Source organism: Anolis carolinensis, chromosome 1 (assembly GCF_035594765.1).
Source record: "Anolis carolinensis isolate JA03-04 chromosome 1, rAnoCar3.1.pri, whole genome shotgun sequence".
Taxonomy (NCBI): Eukaryota; Metazoa; Chordata; class Lepidosauria; order Squamata; family Dactyloidae; genus Anolis; species Anolis carolinensis.
Window position 1 is genome coordinate 365039944 of NC_085841.1, and position 20521 is coordinate 365060464.

The window sequence follows — 20521 nt, forward strand, 5'->3', positions numbered from 1 at the left end:
GGAAAAGCACAATCAACCCCCCCCCCCCGACAGATGGCCATCCAACCTCTGTTTAAAAGCTCCAAGGAAGGAGCTTCCACCACACACTGAGGCAGAGAGTTCCACTGTTGAACAGCTCTTCTTATGTAAGACAATTACCTTCAATGGGTCCTGGCTCAGGAGAAAAATCAGCCAGAAAACCCAGTCTTGTGAGAGATGCAAAAAGCAAAGTTTATTATCACAGCTATGATAAGGCAGAACAGTCGTAGGCACCCATCTCAATGGGTCCGTACTATGCAAATGGCTGTCACAAAAGCATGTCGCAGCAAACAAAGAATATATACCTTTGGCTTATCTAAAATTGACCAATAGCTGAGGGTCTTCCTCACCCTCCAGACCCACTTGCATAAGTGATACCAATGACCTAACTTGTTTGAGCTTTCTTCTCTCCTTGGAACTTTCTGGAGAAAGGCACCAGCTCACAGGAAGGGAGGGGCATATGCAGAGGCAAAGCCACAAATGCAAAGGTTTACTATTTTCTGGCTTATGGGCTCTTCACTTACAGTCAGGAAGTTCTTCCTAATGTTCAAGTGGAATCTCCTTTCCTGTCATTGGAGCCCATGGCTCTCTTGAGTCTTCGTTTGAACAACAGCAAAAAACAAGCCCTCTCCTTCTGATTCAGCCCAAAATCCCATTGGCCTTTTGAGCTGCTGCATCACACTCTTGGCTCATGTTCAGCTTGTTGTCCATGAAGACTCCAAGATCTTTTCCACATGGATTATGTCGAGCCAGGCGTCAGCCATCCTGTATCTGAATCCCTTCATGAAGCTTTCCTTTAGTCCTCAAATTTCTATGATAGAATCCGTGGGTAAAAGGAGCCAACTGTACAATTCAGGCTTATCAGGATAATTGGTGGACAAAACAGATAAGGAAATGGGAACCAAGCCAATGTATCATGTTGTGGCTGTGAATAATTTCCAACATCTCAAGCCTTGTCTACACTGCCCCCAAACCCTTCTTTAGACCAGATGTTGAATCCGGATGTCCAAGAGGTGACAAGGGTCTTTTGGTCTACAGTACAAGGGAAAGAGGTTCAATGATTTGGAAGCAGCTGAAGGAGATGTGACCATCCATGTGAAAGGGACCTAAGAGACTTAATAGACCACAAGCTGAACACGAGTGAACAGTGTGATGCGGCAGCTAAAAAAGCTGTTGCAATTCTAGGATGCACATTCAAGGACACAATGGAGCCATGGATTCATAGAATAATAGAGTTGGAAGAAGACCCATGGGCCATCTAGTCCAACCCTAATCTGCCATGCAGGAAAAACACAATCAAAACACCCCCAACAGATGGCCATCCAGCCTCAATAATGATAGTAGTAGTAGTAGTAGTAGTAGTAGTAATCTAAAAGGGTAATGAAATTTCAGCCTAGTACAAAACAACAAAACTACACATCCCAGAAACACTAAACTTGGCAGCACAACCCCTCATCCATGCCTCTACATTCATACAACAAAAAGAAAAGAAAAATAAAGTCCTAATTAGAAGGAGGGGAATAATTGTTTTTAGCCAATTGCTGGCAGTTAGAAGGCTAAACTCCGCCCACTTGGTCTCCTAGCAACTCACTCAACACAGAGGACAGGCAGAGTTAGGCCTCACTTAGGCCTCTTCCACACTGCCTATAAAATATAGATTATCAGATTTGAACTGGATTATATGGCAGTGCAGTCTCAAGGCCCTTCCACACAGCTATATAACCCATTTATAATCTTATATTATCTGCTTTGCACTGGATTATCTTGACTCCACACTGCCATATAATCCATTTCAGTGTGCATTTTATACAGCTGTGTAGAAGGGACCTCATATAATTCAGTTCTAAGCAGATAATATAAGATACTTTATTTCCCATACCACCATACTTCGCCACAGCAACGCGTGACCGGGCACAGCAAGTAATAATAATAGAGTTGGAAGATACCTTCATATTGGAAATGCACAGTCAAAGCACCCCTGACAGATGGCCATCCAGTATCAATAATAGTAATATGAGGGAGAAAACATTTACCATATGCAGTTGAAAGCCACACCCGAATACCACATCTCACGTAGTCGCCATTCAAATCTAGGCACTTACCATAGTGATGAATGAGCTTTGCAACTCCTTCCCCACTAAATTCTGCCGCTTGTGTCTTCATCCAGCCGGTCAGCCCTTTTCGCATCTGCGCAGCATCGCCAAAACGCTGTGTTGCCAGCCATGCCCCCATTGTTGGAAACAAGTGGTTGAGGACACAAGTGGCAGAATTTAGTGGGGAAGGAGTTGCAAAGCTCCTTCAATGCTATGGTAAGTGCCTAGATTTGAATGGCGACTACGTGAGATGTGGTATTTGGGTGTGGCTTTCAACTGCATATGGTAAATGTTTTATCATATACTTCATTTTTAATTCCAAAATGTAATCTACTTTGTTAGCCCTTTTAGTAACAGTAATAGTAACAACAACAATAATAACAATAGTAGAGTTGGAAGAGACCTCTAAAGGTCATCTAGTCCAACTTTAATCTTCCTTCATGCAAGAAAAGCACAATCAAAGCACCCCCTGACAGATGACCATCCAGCCTCTGCTTGAAAGTTTTCAAAGAAGGAGCTTCCATCAGACTTCGAGGCAGAGAGTTCCACTCTCAAACTCTAGGAAGATAGATTCCACCTAAACAATAGGCAGAACCATTTGACGGTGGGATATGCTGGCCCAGAGTATAATGGAGCCTCCTTCTCTGGAGGTTTTTAAGCAGAGGCTGGACAGCCATCTGTCAGGAGTGCTTAATTTGTCTTTCTGCCTGGCAGAATGGGGTTGGACTGGATGGCCCTTGGGGTCTCTTCCAAAAAAAATAACACCTTGAATTGAGCCAGGCAGGACATGGCAAGTGTGGGTTTCCTCTTCACCCTCCTGGAAGTCCCTTTTGGAAGCCCCTTCTTAAAAGAAAGGAATAGATTTTAAATGACTTTCAAAACAAATGGAAGCGTGGCCTTTGCGCCTGCCGTGCCCCCTCCTCCTCCGCTGAGCAATGGCTTTCCGATGGTCCCGGCTGCAAATCCATCATCGTTGGGTGACGCTGGGAAGATGTATGGCGTGAATGGATCATTGGAAAAGCAAGTCCCTGATCAGTGGGGCCTTGATGATGGATTTGTGTAAACTCTCATCAAAAGGTCGTTTCTCCCCAATCCCCTCCCCCCCCCACGGCTCCCGTGGAGCATATTTCCATAGGCCTCTCTACACACAGCACATGGCCAGAGCAACGGCTGCCTCCTTGGTTCCCCTTCTTCGGAATGGAAGAGAAGGAGGTCGGTCTTCCAGAGAAGAGATTCTTAAACGTTTTCTATTCGGCGATTCCTTTTTGTCTGAAACATTTTCATGCAGTCCCAGGAATATATGTGTGATCAATGAAAAAAATGTTTCAATACTCATTACGAAGTTGGGGAGTGGGGGGAATCATTATATATACAAATGTAATGTACATAATTAGGACCGAGTTAACAACAAAACCACTGGAACAAATGCCACCAAATTTGGCCACAACACACCAACACATCTATGGTATGTCCTTCACTCACCCCATCTCAAAAAACCCCCCAACATATTGGCCTACATCTATTTTTCACTTCCTCCCTCCCTTTTTGGCCGGAACCACTGAGTTGCTGAACTTGTTGACTAGAAGGTTGGCAGTTCAGATCTTCTGGGTGTGATGAGCTCCTGCTGTTAGCGCCAGCTTCTGCCAACCTAGCAGTTCGAAAACATGCAAATGTGAGTGGATCAATAGGTACCGCTCTGGCGGGAGGGTTACAGCGCTTCATGCAGTCATGCTGACCACATGACCTTGGAGGTGTCTACGGACAACGCCGGCTCTTTGGCTTAGAAATAGAGATGAGCATCAACCCCCAGAGTCGGACACAGCTAGACTTTACTTTTACCTAAAGGCCACCCTTTCGTCTTTCTGTTTCCTCGCTTCTGCAACAAATACTCTCCCTCCAAATCCAAAGCTTTAACTTTCTATTGATTAAATATATATCTCATCCCCTCTCCTCAGTGGCATCATGAAGAAGTTGTAGGTCACACTGGCTACAACCAAAAAGGCCATCTATACATTTTTTCATCAATCTTTTAGCTGAACCAGAACAATGACGGAGACTGGAACAGTTGGAACTGCATGGGGTGACCCAATGAATTGCCACATTGAGTGACACCAACCTTAGCAATGCCACTCTTCCCCTCAAAATTACCAAGATAGATTTTTAGAAATTCTGCTACTTTTTGTTAACAAATCCTTGAGTTGGAAGAGACTCCAAAGGCCATCTAGTTCAACCGCATTCTGACCTGCAAGAAGACCTTATCAAAGTTCTCCCAACAGATAGCTATCCAACCTTTGCTTAAAAGCTTCCAGAGAAATGTCACTTCATTGAAAGGCCATCCAATTCAACTTCCTTCCTTCCATTATCGAAACACTCCCTATAGATTATCAAGGCAGAATAGGCGTGTGATTTATAGTTTTTCCCAATCATGCCCTTCCTGGATAGACTGTGCAGTGGACTGAATGTCTCAAAGGCAAACTGAAACAAAACACAGCAGAGTCCTTATCAGTTGTCAGCAGAGTGTTACCACACTGTCTGACCTTGTGCTGCTCACTGTTTAGAAAAACTCTCTGATTCAGTTTTCATCCAAACTCAGAGGAAGCTTTTAATCTTGACACATTGATCTCTGTACAAAATATAAACACACAGATCAGGATCCCCAGATCTCCTATCAGTGGGTGGCATATAGAGTGATACACTCACAACGCAGGTAACAGATATCAGTAACAGATATATGGCAAGAGATTTCACAAGGCAAGAAGACAAGAGAATCAAGGCAAGAGAAAGAACAACACACTTCCTGTTCTCTTTTATACCCACTATTTTCTTGTCATCAATCACGGACAAAAGTGAATGATGTAACCCTCGTCATGAATGTCACATGGTCATGACTCAGCTTCTTCAGCATGTCCCTTAAGTTACACGTCACTTAATCATTCAATAGGTGTGTGACTACATGTCCATTAGAACTGTATTTTCCATCGGTTTCACACAATAAGGTTACAGCCAATGCATTCCTATCTAACAATGCATTATCTATTTAACACTGATGGCTATCCAGCCTCTGTCTGAAGACCTCCAGAGAAGGACTCCCAGGCAGCGGTGGATTTCGTGGTCAAACAAAGCTCTTTGGCCCTCAAGAGGTTCTTCCTAATGTCCTGTGCCCCTCATCACCAACAGAGGGCAGGCTTTAATGTTTCCTTTGCCATCTCCATCTCACATGGAATGAAGCCCATTCCAAACATCTCCCCTTGATGTCCCTACCATCTTGGTCATTATTTGGGATGAAACATGATTTTGGAGGGCAGCCCAAATGCTAACCAAAGATAGAGACTCCACCACCCTCCAAAGTAGCATAGTCAACTGTTGAACAATTGTGTCCTGTTTTGTCTTTCAAGAACAGCCTTAAAACATTCAGACAAAGAAACAGCAATAAATCCTTAGGAACAGTTTCCCAGATGCAGACTTGAAGCAGGCACAAGGGAAGCAAAGAGTACGTTTGTTACCAGCAAGAGCTGGCTTCACCTGCTTCTGCTTTATAGCCCTGAGTCCCCTCCCAGATGCGAGGGCAGTTCCTAGTTACTCAGCTGCATTTTTGGAAGCTATTCTAGCTGAACGACGTCTCTGCTCTGTTTCCTTTCGCTTTTCTGAAATGTGGGTACTTGCAAAATCTCCTCCTCAGATTCCAACCCACCCTCAGATTCATGAACACTTTCCTGCTCCCTCTTCTTCAGAAGAGGAATCCCTAACAAGTTATTACTCTCAGGAAAATACAAAATGAGAAGATGTGCAAATACAAATTAGTGGAAAAGAGATTCCATTTCCATATAAACGTTAGGAAGAACTTCTTGATGGTCAGCGCTGTTCAACTATGCAATTCGCTGCTGTGAAGTCTCGTTCTCTGAAGGTTTTTAAGCAGAGGCTGGATGGGCATCTGTCAGGGGGGCTTCAATTGTGGCAAAAGGGGTCGAACCAGATGACCATTCAAGTTCCTTCCAACTCTATGAGCAATTAATGTATGTGTAAGTCTCTCTGTAGAATTATATGCCATGAAGCATCCCAGCTATTGCCTCTCATCCTCCTGGCAGCTCTGGTTTAGACAAGTGAGAAGATTGTTTACAACGTCTCTGTAGGCAGTCAGCGAGAAATACCGTTCCTTTGGTGCTCAATTATTTACAGCTTGTTTGGGGGAACCCAAGGCTTGAAGGGCCCAAGAAGCCTAAGAAATATAGATCCGGCCTTGAGTGGTTGGGTTTCCTTGCCAGCTGAAGCGTTTGATCACAATCACGAGTGTGGCCTGGCTGCACAAGGGGGTCTCCGTGGAGAGAAGCTCAGCCAAAGCCCGGCTCACTAGCTGCTGTCCATCATGAAGGAAATGGTCCTGCCTCGGATACCCAACAATCCCTTAATTGGGCCAACCCAATATTGCAAAGCACGTCATCCATTGGCATCTTCATTAAGATACTGAAAAATCTTATTAGAGACGGGAGAAAATCACAGTGTTAGAGTCATAGCCCTACGTTTTGTCAATATGTTGCTTTTGGTCAATTAAGATGGATCCAGAAGGGTCTTAGTACAGGCAGAGGTCACTCTCCTTTTTGGGTATGTATTTATTTAATTTATTTATGTATTTGCATTGGTGAGTTAATGTAGTTTGACACAATTGCTATGGCTCAATGCAATGAAATCTTAGGACTCGTAGTTTTGCAAGGTATTTATTTATTTGTTTGTTTGTTTACTATATTTACTGTATATACTCGAGTATAAGCTGACCCGAATATAAGCCGAGGCACCTAATTTTACCACAACAACTCGGAAAACTTATTGACTCGAGTATAAGACGAGGGTGGGAAATGCAGCAGCTAAGGGTCAAATTCAAAAATAAAAATAGATATTAATAAAATTGCATTATTTGAGGCATCAGTAGGTTAAATGTTTTTGAATATTTATATAAAACTTTAATAAGATAAGACTGTCCGGCTGTTAGGAATTGTGGGAGTTGTAGTCCAAAACACTTGGAGGGCTGAAGTTGGCTCATGCCTGGTCTGGATTGATGGAAGTAATATTATCCAGACCTCACTTGGGATAATCCTATGTTAGGAAGGTGTTTGTATAGCGGAACCAGCAACGTCCAGTTAACACCATGTGCCAAAGACTCAGACCAGGCAGAGGAATTGAAAGAACAAAGGAACTTTACTTGTTGAGTAGAAGTCAAACAAACAGTTCAGCAATCGTACAATGTCCTTGTAGTTGCATAGGATCAATAACTAATCAATCAGCATTCAATATATCCAGCATAGCATATTTAAACTGCTACTTGACTGTAGCTAGAGAGCTTCTCCATTTCTGTGCTCTCCTTGCAAGCTCAGATTCTCCAACTGACAAATCCAGCCATCTGCCAGCAAACTGATACATTGTTTGAGGCGTGGCTTACCTCTGCAAAAAGAGCTCAGCTCTCCTTTTGCAGAGATCTCTTGCAAACATCTTTGCAAGGATTTCTTTACACACACGCATATAGCAATTTGGCGCAATAAGTAATATTATCCAGACCTCACTTGGGATAATCCTGTGTCCAAATCTGGGCACCAAAATCCAAGAAGAATGAAAGGTGAGCAGGTTGGGCGTTGCATGTGTCAGTGAACATTGTCTGAATATGGCTAGAGGAAATCCATGTTGAGTTTTTGCACGCAAACCTTGCCTTTTTCCTCCCAGGGTGTGATGCTTTTCCTCTCCTCCTGCCAGCGTTAGGAGCCTTTACCAGGAGAGCGTCAATGGAGGGGATGAAAGCCTTTGAAAAGAGGCAGCAATCAAACCAAGGGATAATGTTTGGCGGTCGATCTGCTAATATCTGTGGCGAGGCTCTTTCTGTCGGGTGGGATGGGCCCGGCTCTGAAAGCAGCTGCCGTCTGTCATGTGTATTAATTGTTAACCGTGTGACGGATAGGAAAATTATGTATGCCAAAACAGGGAGAAGGGAAGGGATGAAAGGGAGTCGGTAAACAAGTTGGCACCACAGCCGTCTTTGGGAGAAAAGAGGGAAACGGCATCAGCATCGGGGACAGGTGCTATTATCGAGTTCGCTCATCGCATTCTGGCAGCTGCAAGCCAAGGAAGCTGGATCCCAGCTGCCAAAATGCCATGAACGAATTGTAGAGTCAAGAGCCTGAAAGGGACCCCCAAAGACCATCTAGTCCAGTCTGAGCGGCGAGTGCCAGAATCCCAAGCTGAAATACCCTTGAATAGTACCCATCGAGTCTCTGTGTAAAAATACTCCAGTATTATTCTGCGAAATTATTTATTTATTTATTTATTTGCAGTATTTATATTCCTCCCTTCTTTCTCACCCCAAAGGGGACTCAGGGCGGATCACAATACACATACACGAGGGCTATCCACAAAGTAGATTACGTTTTGGAATTTAAAATGAACAAAGTATAGGAGAAAACATTTACCATATGCAGTTGAAAGCCACACCCAAATACCACATCTCACGAAGTCGCCATTCAAATCTAGGCACTTAACATAGCGGTGAATGAGCTTTGCAACTCCTTCCCCACTAAATTCTGCCGCTTGCATCCTCAACCAGCTGGTCTCCCCTTCCCACAGCTGCACAGCGTCGCCAAAATGCTGCATTGCCAGCCATGCCCCCATTGTTGGAAACAAGTGGTTGAGGACACAAGTGGCAGAATTTAGTGGGGAAGGAATTGCAAAGCTCATTCACCGCTATGGTAAGTGCCTAGATTTGAATGGCGACTACATGAGAAGTGGTATTTGGGTGTGGCTTTCAACTGCATATGGTAAATATTTTCTCCTATACTTTGTTCATTTTTAATTCCAGAATGTAACCTACTTTGTGGATAAGCCTCGTACATGGCAAACATTTAATGCCGTTAGACATACGACATATATAGACAAACATAGAGGCAATTTAGCATTTTCCAGCTTCATGAGCGTATGCTCGATTTTGGCCACAGGGGGAGCTGCCACTTCATCGTCCACTTGTGACACCGAGTACTTATGATGGAGTACTTCCTCATTCCTTTCTGCATGCTGCTGGAAGTTTTTTTTATGGTGTTGTAAATTAGTTAAATTAGCCTCCCTGCATAAAGCGATACCTACATTTTCTACTCGACAGATGCAACTGTCTTTCGAGCCTTTTTTTGTGTGTGTGCGTGTGTCAGGAGCAACCGGAGTTGCTTCTGGAGTGAGAGAATTGGTCGTCTGCAAGGACTTTGCCCAGGGGACGCCCGGATGTTTTTGATGTTTTACCATCCTTGTGGGAGGCTTCTCTCATGTCCCCTCATGGAGCTGGAGCTGATAGAGAGAGCTCATCCGTGCTCTCCCCGGGTAGGATTTGAACCTGGCAGCCTTCAGGTCAGCAACCCAACCTTCAAGTCACAAGGCTTTTTCGAGCTGCTTAAGTCAACAGCGAGCTAGGCTATTGATGGTCGGGAGCTCAATCTGACCCGGACTTCGATTTCATGACCTCTCAGTCAGGAGTGATTTATTGCAGCAGGCTACTAACCAGCTGTGCCACAGCCCAGCCCAGAAAGGGTGTGATGAGTTTCTAGGAAAGAACAAAAAGCAACTCATAGAATCACAGACCCTTTAGCCAAAGTTAATGTTTGCTGTCTGTTTGCTCTCTTGCTTGGTTTCATCCCAGCTGTCTTGGAGATCTAGTTGGGATGATATTTCAGATCCCACCCAAGACATTCTCCACCAAATGCCAAGGACTCAGTCCTGCCCCTAAACCAGTGCCTGTCAGCAGTGATGGACTGGGTGAGGGTTAACACGTTAAGGGTAAATCCAGACATGGCAGAGCTACTTCTGGTCAGTCGGAAAGCTGATCGTGGTGTAGGGTTACAACCTGTGCTGGATGGGATTGCACTCCTCTTGAAGACACAGGTCTGCACTCTGGGGGGTGATCCTGGACTCATTGCTGTCTCTGGAACCCCAGGTGTCGGCGGGGGCCAGGAACACCTTCGCACAATTAAAACCAGTGCGCTGGCTGCGCCTGCACCTTGAAATGCCATATCTGGCCATGGTAGTCCATGCCTTAGTCGTGTATCGTCTGGACTACTGCAATGCCAGGCTGTGGCGCAGGCTGGTTAGTAGCCAGCTGCAATAAATCAATCTGACCAAGAGGTCATGAGTTCGAGGCCAGCCCGTGTCGGGGTGGGCACCTGGCAATTAAAATAAAAATATAGCCCCTGCTCGTTGCTGACCTAAGCAACCTGAAAGTGGTACCTAAATTTCCTACTTGATAGATGCAACTATCTATCAAGTAGGAAATTTAGGTACCACTTATATGTGGGGAGGCTAATTTACGACACCATAAAAATCACCCAGCCGCTATTGGAATGAGAAAGTTACTGTCGCAGTGGATGATGAAGCAGCTGCTCCTCCTGTGGAGGAAGCTGGAAGCTGGAGAAGGTTTAAATTGCCTCTGTGTCTGTCTCTGTATCTGTTCTATGTGTATATGGCATTGCATGTTTGCTTTATACGTGTACAATGTGATCCACCCTGAGACCCCTTCGGGGAGAGAAGGGCGGAATATAAATACTGTAAATAAATAAATACATAAATAAATATGTGGGGTTGCCTTTGAAGATAGTTCAGAAGCTTCAACTGGTACAGAGATTGGCAGCCAGGTTACTAATTGGAGCACCATACAGGGAGTGTACAACTCCTACGTTACTGGCTGACGGTCTGCTTCTGGGTTAAACACAAAGTGCTGGTCATTACCTATAAAGCCCTAAACAGTTCAGGCCTAGAGTATTTGAAAAACCACATCTCCATGTACAAACCGGCTTGAGCCCTGCAGTCTACAAGCATGTCTGGAGGGGACGAGTTCCAACCAGAACAGACCCATGTAATAAGTGGAATTTTGCTTTATTTTTACCCACCATTTAATCATTGGTTTTACAGTTCTCCTCTACTTTGGACTGACCATCGGACGGAGGCCACAGGGGAGCATCCATTGGCGTGTTTCCAGTTCTCAAGAGTTGCTTTGAGCGGAAGCAGAATGACTTGCGATGACTGATGGAACAAATGGAGTTGGGAGATCACTTGGTTGATTAAAATCTAATTAACTCATTACAGTTGATTTATGGCATTATTGTTAAATTATTAATCTACCCTATTATCCAAAGGAGCCTTAAGGCAGTTCCCAACAATTACTAAACAATTCATTAATGGCGGTTGCGCTTCAATATTTGCACGTATTAATTGCTTGTCTTTGCAGGTCTTGCTGGCTAATGGCTCTGATTATCACCCAGACCCCATCGGCCAGGCAGGAAGGCAGGAGCGGGTCTATAGCAGAGACGAAAAGTTTTGGAAGAATGGAGGGTAGCGTGGAAATCAAGGAAGCTTCGACAGATGCCCTGAATTTGCAAGGCCCGAGCAGAACATTTGAGAACTAGAGCTCATGGAGGTCTCTTGACTTCATGGCATATATCAGCATCAAAGTGGAAGGCAGTAGGAACAACAGAGGAAGAACACATTACAGGCGGATCAAGAAGGCAGGGACTGAGTAGGGCATGGCCACTGATTCCCAATATACATATCTCAAAGTTCTCTTGTGGGAGAAAATGGACCTGTCAAAATGTCTTCCAGACCTTTGACCATTTTGGTGGCCCTTCTCTGGACCGCTCCCATCCTGTCTATATCCATGAAGACCGCAAATAAAGACAGTAAATAAAGACATCAAAACAGTAAATAAGGAACACAGCTCAAAAACAGGGGAATTCCAGATAGCAAACAATCAAGTGCCAGTTAACACATCCCAAACAAAGGATTTCCCCAGGCAAAAACAGCCCGGCTTTCCAGCTGCAAAGCTACTCAGTGCTAATCAAGCTGGCCAATTGCAACATTCACACTTGCTTCAAACATACATGGGTTCTTTCTCGCACACTGGACATCATTCCACACGTATATATGTCAGGGAATCAGCGACCCTGACTTGATTGATGAGCTAGCCCTCAGCTCACTACCAGACCACTCTGCAAACAGCGAAAGTGGCACTGACAAAGAACGACAGCTTCGTTGATTTATGTCTGCTGAAGACAGCGGCACTAAGGCTTTATTTACAATATTTACACTGCTAGTTGACCAAAACTATCTGGACACATGTTGCATCCACACGGACAAACATGGAGGTCAGTCTCTTTCCAAAGTCGGTTTTCTGTGCACACGAAGCACCTCCTCTGCATTCCATGGCTTATGGTGTATCTTCCTGTCATGTAACACAAACGGAAGACCTTGCCATTTGCCCTTCCAGCAATTAATCAGCAATTAACAGCCAGTAGGCTGTCAGGAATGGTGGGAGTTGAAGTCCAAAACATCTGGAGGGCCCAAGTTTTCCTAGGCCTGATCTACACTGTAGAATCAATGCAGTTTGACGCCACTTTAATTGCCATGGCTCAGTGTTGTGGGATCATGGGATTGGTAGTTTGGCTCAAGACTTTATAAAAGTGCAACTCTCCTAGCACAGATCCATGACAGATAAAGTGGAGCCAAACTGCATTAATTCTACGGTGTACATGCACCCCTTGATGCTTGATATTTGGGTCACAGGGATCAGTACCCTGGGTAATTCTTTTTTTAAAAAAAATTGGCTAATCCCAGAACAGACGGACACTTGGATTTGCGTCTGACCCACAGCTTTAGTTTAGAATTATACAATGAAACACATGCCTTGATTTCCCAAAAGCGACCCAACATCTTCTGAACAAGGAAGACAGATCTTGGCATATCTCCATTCCGCACAATGCTCAACAATTGCCCAGAGTTGTCACAGTTAATAACACATTGCTGTTCAATCCCTCAGATGACAGCTTTATTTATTTACGGAGTGTTAACAATACAGAGAGCATCATGGGCTGCTGTCATTTGGCTGAGCCAATACCGCGCATGCCAAGGGGAGGAAGAGGCAACCAAAGCCTTTTCTGGTTTTTTAAAGGCTCATCCGGATATGTGCCGCTTTCATCTGGGATTTCGCTTCCTTGAGATGACAATTTAAATATTACTTGTTATCAGACTTGCACAGAGTACGAAACCTTTGCTGCTGCTATTAAGTGATGGCAGGCGAAGTACTTCATTAAGACGATCCATTCGCAACTTTGGCCCCAATCTGCTTGGAGACACCAAACACAGCCTTCTTCTTGGGCGTTGCCAGCCAAATCGGCTGTCACATTCTTGTGTCTCAGATGTTGGCATCTATCCTCACCAGCTGCCTGTTTGTCATAGCACATAATAGTCCTCACCTAGGCATCTTACAAGCAGCACTCTTTGATTTTGTAGTAGGTTACCGAAGGGTAAATAACTTTTTTTTTGTCCAAATATCTTTGTTTTCTTTTGTATCTCAAATTGGTAGTTAGTTTCATACAAGACTTAGGGTGCATCTATTTACATTCTATGGGTTGTTGTATGTTTTCCGGGCTTTTTGGGCATGTTCCAGAAGTATTCTCTCCTGACGTTTCACCACATCTATGGCAGGCATCCTCAGAGGCTGTAAAGATTTTGTTTCCTTGAGATGACAATTTAAATATTGCTTGTTATCAGACTTGCACAGAGTACAAAGCCTTTGCTGCTGCTATTAAATGATGGCAGGCGAAGTACTTCATTAAGATGATCCATTTGCAACTTTGGCCTCAATCTGCTTGGAGACACCAAACAGAGCCTCACAACCTCTGAGGATGCCTGCCATAGATGTGGGTGAAACGTCAGGAGAAAATACTTCTGGAACATGGCCATACAGCTCGGAAAACATACACAACAACCCTGTGAACCCAGCCATGAAAGCCTTCAACAACATATTTATATTCTGCCCTTCTCACCCCAAAGAGGACTCAGGGCAGATCACAATACACATATACATGGCAAGCATTAGACATACGACACACACAGACAGAGACACAGAAACTATTTAACATTTTCCAGCTTCTGACCTCATGAGGGTATACTCGATTCCAGCCACAGGGGGAGCTGCGGCTTCATCATCCACTGTGACGCCGAGTCCTTGATGGAGTATTTCCTCATCTTCTGGCACGCACGCTGCTGGACATTTTTATGGTGACGTAAATTAGTTAAATTAGCCTCCCTGCACAAGCAGTCCCTAAATTTCCTACTTGACAGATGCAACTGTCTTTCGGGTTGCTTAGGTAAATAGCTGGGGCTATTTAATGGTCGGGCACTCAATCCGACCCGGGCTTTGAACTCATGACCTCTTGGTCAGTAGTGATTTCTTGCAGCTGGCTACTAACCAGCTGCACCACAGCAGCGGGTTAGTAGCAATTGGACACCACTTCAGCTGCCATGGCTCAATACTATGGAATCACAGGAGTCATCGTTTGGTGAGGCATCAGAGAAGGCTTAAGAGTCGACCTTGTAAAACTGGACTGTTCACAGTCTGGCTTCAGGCCTGGGCACAGCACTGAGATGGCTTTGGTCGCCTTGGTGGATGACCTCCGCAGGGAACTGGACAGGGGGAGTGTGACTCTGCTGGTTCTCCTAGATATCTCAGCGGCTTTCGATACCATCGACCATGGTATCCTTCTGGGGCGGCTCTCTGGGATGGGGCTTGGTGGCACGGTTTTGCAGTGGCTCCAGTCCTTCTTGGAGGGCCGCTCCCAGATGGTGAAGCTGGGGGACACCTGCTCGGACCCCTGGCCATTGACCTGTGGGGTTCCGCAGGGGTCTATCTTATCCCCCATGCTATTTAACATCTACATGAAACCACTGGGAGAGGTCATCCAGAGTTTTGGAGGGCGTTGCCATCTCTATGCAGATGACACGCAAATCCACTACTCGTTCCCACCTGACTCCAAGGAAGCCCCTCGGATGCTGAACCAGTGCCTGGCCGCTGTGGCGGACTGGATGAGGAGGAACAAGCTGAGGATCAATCCTGACAAGACAGAGGCCCTCCTGGTCAGTCGCTCGTCAGATCGGGGTATTGGGTGGCAACCTGTGCTGGACGGGGTCGCACTCCCCCTGAAATCACAGGTCCGCAGTTTGGGGGTCCTCCTGGATTCAGCGCTGACGCTTGAGGGTCAGGTGTCGGCGGTGGCCGGGAGGGCTTTTGCACAACTCAAACTTGTGCGCCAACTGCGACCATACCTCGTGAAGTCTGACTTGACCACGGTGGTCCATGCCTTAGTTACCTCTAGACTGGACTACTGTAATGCACTCTACGTTGGGCTTCCCTTGAAGACGGCCCGGAAATTACAATTGGTCCAACGCTCGGCTGCCAGATTAATAACAGGGGCGAGTTACAGGGAGAGATCCACTCCCTTGTTTAAGGAGCTCCACTGGCTGCCGTTCATTTTCCGGTCCCAATTCAAGGTACAGACCATCATTTATAAAGCCCTAAACGGTTTGGGACCCACCTACCTCCGTGACCGTATCTCCTACCATAAACCTGCCCGACCATTGCGATCATCTGGGGAGGCCCTTCTATCACCGCTGTCTATATCCCAGGCCCGCCTTGTGAGTAGAAGGGAGAGGGCCTTTTCCGCTGTGGCCCCTCGACTATGGAATTCACTACCCACCGAGATCAGGCAAGATCCCACTTTGTTAGCTTTTAGGAAAGACTTGAAAACATGGCTCTTCCGCTGTGCTTTCGGTGAGTAATTTCTGTTATATATTTCTGTATTGCTCCCCCCTTAACATCTACCCTCTAGATTGCCCCACTATCATGTGTCCCTGTCCACAGTGGAGTACTCCTCTGTCCCTCTCACTTCGAGTTTTTATTCTTGTGTTCTTGCAGCCTGCCCTGTTTTTACTGGTTTTTTCTTTTTTGATGTAATGTCTATCATCATGTATTGTATTGCTTTTAATTGTGTTATGGTATGCTGTTTTATATTGTATTGTATTATATTGTATTGCTCTGGGCGTGGCCCCATGTTAGCCGCCTCGAGTCCCCGTTGGGGAGATGGTGGTGGGGTATAAATAAAGTTTTATTATTATTATTATTATTATTATTATTATTATTATTATTATTATTATTAGAACTGCAACCACCATGATTCCATAGCATGGAGACATGTGTGTTAAAGAAGTATCAAACTGCATTAATTCTATAGTGTAGGTGCATCCCTGGGGATTTAATTGCTGTGCTATGTAGTTGGGTGTGGGGTTCAGAGAGAGAACAGCAGGAATTGCATTCAAAAACATATGGCTTTGAACTTTCCTGACCATGTGGTTAGATGACAGTGGGTCAATATGTTAAGGAAGATGCTGCAATAGACCTATTTTCACTCCCACAAGGAGATTTTGAGACATGTGTCTCATGAATCAGACTTGCAAATTAAACCTCAGTTTGCCTTTCAATGAATAATCACAAAAGAAAGCAGGCTGAATGCAAGGTACAGAGGTAAAGGCAATCACATGGCAACCCAAACTCATCTTCTTCTCTCTCCTTCTCCAGCTGAAGGAGCCAATGGAGATGTCGTGACCCATTCCCTCCGTCTCGAACTGTCCTCTTTCATTGGAGAGGTTTCCTTTGTTACAGAGTGTCCTTTTGGGTGTCACCTTCTCCTGCCTATGAACCTCAGAATAGCTTTCTTCAGCTCCTTGATTCATCTCTACTACTCCTGGAACTTGGTCTCCATGAAGGTCTCTTGCTTGTGTAGCCTGTTGCTTTATTTACATTTTGGTTGTACAACACTACCATCCGGCATCAGGGCTGCATGGCACAATCCATGCATAAGTCAGCCTGTGATCAATTACACTATGAAAGATTGTAGGATTTTGGCTCGTGATTTGACATGCCATATCCTGCCTGGAGGAAAGTTCCTTCAACAGGGAAGAGAAGTGTGATGATAACGGGTCCCATTTGGATATCCTGGTTAATGACAGCAGAAGAGGCAGCAACTCCAGCCAATCAGAAGCTGTAGATTGGGGAGAAACTCTCGCCTCTCAAACAATATCAATTAAAGCACCAGGAGCACAAGGTCAGGCAAGACCCCACCCTACCTTAAAAACAAAGCTCATGAGTTGTCGAAGGCTTTCATGGCCGGGATCACAGGGTTGTTGGGTTAGGGAACACAGAAATGCTGGACCACTCCAACAACTATCATGTCAGACTACACAGAGAAGCCATTGAAATCCACAAGCATGTGGACAACTTCAACAGAAAGGAAGAAACCATGAAAATGAACAAAATCTGGCTACCAGTATTAAAAAAACTCAAAAATCAAAACAGTAGATGGGAACCAACACTCTGAGGGCAGAGGACGGCTAATGACTGAACAAAGGATGCCCCCAGGCAAGAGACAAAACATTTCCAATGCTAATTAGGGTGATTAACTGAAACATTAATACTGGCTTCCCAGTGACAAAGGACTCTTGCCACACCCTGGACTCTACACAGATATATATTCTTTCCTTTCCTTACCTAGTTTATTCCATACTTCACAACCTCTGAGGATGCCTGCTATAGATGTGGGTGAAACGTCAGGAGAGAATACTTCTGGAATATGGCCACACAGCCCGAAAGACATACAACAACCCAAAGCTCATGAGGTCAATTGTTCCCATAATTTAACTCAAACCAGGCCATTCTGTTGCTACAAAACAACAGATCCCAAGCTCCTGTGAACCCTTGTTTGACATCTCCAGCATTCTGGACCTCTGACCTTTAGCAGACACTTATGGAGTGAACTTTTTGATTATTTCCTTTTCGGCTTTGGACTTTGCTCAAGACAGCTTTTTGCTTTTCAACCTAGACTCTGCTTGTGACCCTGGCACTGGCCTAATGTTTTCCTGGAGGTTTTCCTGGTAGGTGTGCTGACCACGGCACTTGCAGGCCTCAAGCAGTTAAAAAAGCCAATGGGATTTTGGGCTGCATCCAAAGGAGTCTGGTGTCTAGATCGAGAGAAGTCCTGGTGCCTCTCTATTCTGCTTTGGTCAGATCCCTTTACCTGGAATAACCCTGTGTCCAATTCTGGCACCACAATCCAAGAGGGATATTGATTCTAAGCTGGAAGGTGTCCAGAGGAGAGTGATTGAAATGATCAAAGGCCTGCAGACCATGAATCCCTCTGAGGAGCGTCTTAAAGAACTGGGCATATTTAACCTACAGAAGAGAAGGCTGAGAGGAGACATGAGAGCCATGTTTCAATATGTGAAGGATGTTCTAAAGAAGAGGGAGCAGACTTGTTTTCTGCTGCCTTCAAAACTGCTGCCATGGGTTCAAATGACAAAGGGAGAGGCTCCTTCTTTGGAGGCTTTGAAACAGAGGCTGGATGGCCTTCTGTCGGGGGTGCTTTGAATGCGATTTTCCTGCTTCTTTGCAGAATGGGGTTGGACTGGAAGGCCCATAAAGTTTCTTCCAACTCTAGGATTCTATGATTCTATGAAAGGAGAGAAGATTCCACCTGAACATTAGGAAGAACTTCTTACCTGAAGGAAGAGTTGTTCAGCAGTGGAACTCTCTGCCTCAGAAACCAGTCGAAGCTCTTTCCTTGGACACTTTTAAACAGAAGATGGATAGCCATCTGTCAGGGATACTTTGACTGTGCTTTTCCTAAATGGCAGGGGTTTGGGCTAGATGGCCCATGTGGTCTCTTCCAACTCTATTATTCCATGATTCTGTGACTCCAAGGGGACATTGTGTTTCTCTGTGGCAGCCGATGGTATTCATGTTGGGCCGGGCTGTGGTGCAGATGGTTAGTAGCCAGCTGCAATAAATCACTGCTGACCGAGATGTCATGAGTTCGAAGCCCGGGTCAGATTGAGTGCCTGATCGTTAAATAGCCCCAACGTGTTATTTACCCGAAAGACAGTTGCATCTGCCAAGTAGGAAATGTAGGGACCGCTTAAGCGGGGAGGCTAATTTAACTAATTTATGTCACCATAAAAATGTCCAGCAGTGCGTGTGCCGGAAGATGAGGAAGTACTCCTTCAAAGGTCTCGGCGTCACAGTGGATGATGAAGCAGCAGTTCCCCCTGTGGCTGGAATCGAGCATACCCTCAGGAAGCCAGAAGCTGGAAAAAATGTTAAATAGCCTCTGTGTCTTTGTCTGTGTGTGTCATATGTCTAATGGCATTGAATGTTTGCCACGTATATGTACATTGTGATGAGCCCTGAGTCCCCTTTGGGGTGAGAAAGAAGGGTGGAATATAAATACTGTAAATAAATAAATAAAAAATGTTGGTTGAGCTGAGAATGTGCCCTGAGCTCTGAGGATAGCTCTTTTAAAGTTCAGACTGAATCCCAAAACAAATTATCTGAAGTTTAATCTGGGTTTTATTGTAGAGCCACTAAACTCTAAAGGATCTCTCCATGGTTCTGAACTGGCAAGATTTCAGGACCTTGGCTAGCCCCGTTTTGGTTCTTCACAGTAAAACCCCATGGCAAAGTCTCTACAAGTGAATGCGTCCTGCCCACATCCGCTCGGAGAGATCACAAATGAGTCAGGACTGAACTCAGCCCTCCTGGGTCCAGCCCCATCCCGTAGCCAAGGCCTCATCTCATTACCCTTGTCTTTTTAGTAAACCTCACAGTCTACTTCCCGCCGCAAGGACTTGGCCACAAAGCTTTCGTGTTGATTAAGATTCCTAGCCATGGTTGAACCCAGAAGCCTTATTGATGTTCCTTGTTGCGGAGGAGAGACTGAGAGATTCCTCTGAAGGCACGTGGAGTTGCATTTGACCTCACGGCTTCAACGGCATAATCACACACTCCCTCTGGGGAGCTCCTCGGCAGGATTAATCAGGCCTCCCCGTCTTAGGATGGATTTCGCAGCATTAGATACATGGCGCATAGCCATCGCGTGAGCCATTGAGTGAGTGCCGGAGATTTCAAAGATGCCGACGAGTCTTTGGGGAATTGATGGCCTAAGTAGCTTGCATGACAAAATGAAAAGGAAGTAAGTTTGAGTCCAATACATATGTTTTCGCAACTTGTCATCTGTATGCTTAGAAGGAATCATCCACCCTGTATAATATGCTGGGCCTCAGGTATTTGCTGTCAAGTCAAGCATAGTGAGCTGAGAAAAGACAGAAGCCTAGGTTGGATGATGGGAATGGTTCTGCACATTTTCAGTGTCTTTGGCCTCTCAAAGTGTACAGTCAGGTGCCGAAGATGAACTTCTGTTGCATTCTGTTGTGTCATGGTTTGGGAAGGATCTGGATCCCACAGGATAATAAGACATCTAGAGCAAACCCATTGGATCCATGGTTGAATGCAGACATAGGTCAGTTCTACAGGAAGCATTGGGACTCAGAATTGGTCGTGGGGTTAACTTGCATGTGCTCACTTTGGCCAAAATAAGTAGGCAGTGCTCAAGCGAAAGCATTGTTGAATGGAGAGTCAACACATATATTTATTTTATTTATTTACAGTATTTATATTCCGCCCTTCTCACCCCGAAGGGGACTCAGGGCGGATCACATTATGTACATATAGGGCA

General features: G+C 45.1%; 1 long non-coding RNA gene across 1 annotated transcript; it reads left to right on the plus strand.

The window, feature by feature from the left end:
* Positions 1-4261: 4261 nt before the first annotated feature.
* On the plus strand, positions 4262-12935 carry LOC134295625 (uncharacterized). The gene is made up of 2 exons (XR_010002256.1): positions 4262-7716; positions 11037-12935. It is a non-coding gene; the product is annotated as an uncharacterized LOC134295625 (long non-coding RNA).
* Positions 12936-20521: the final 7586 nt, after the last annotated feature.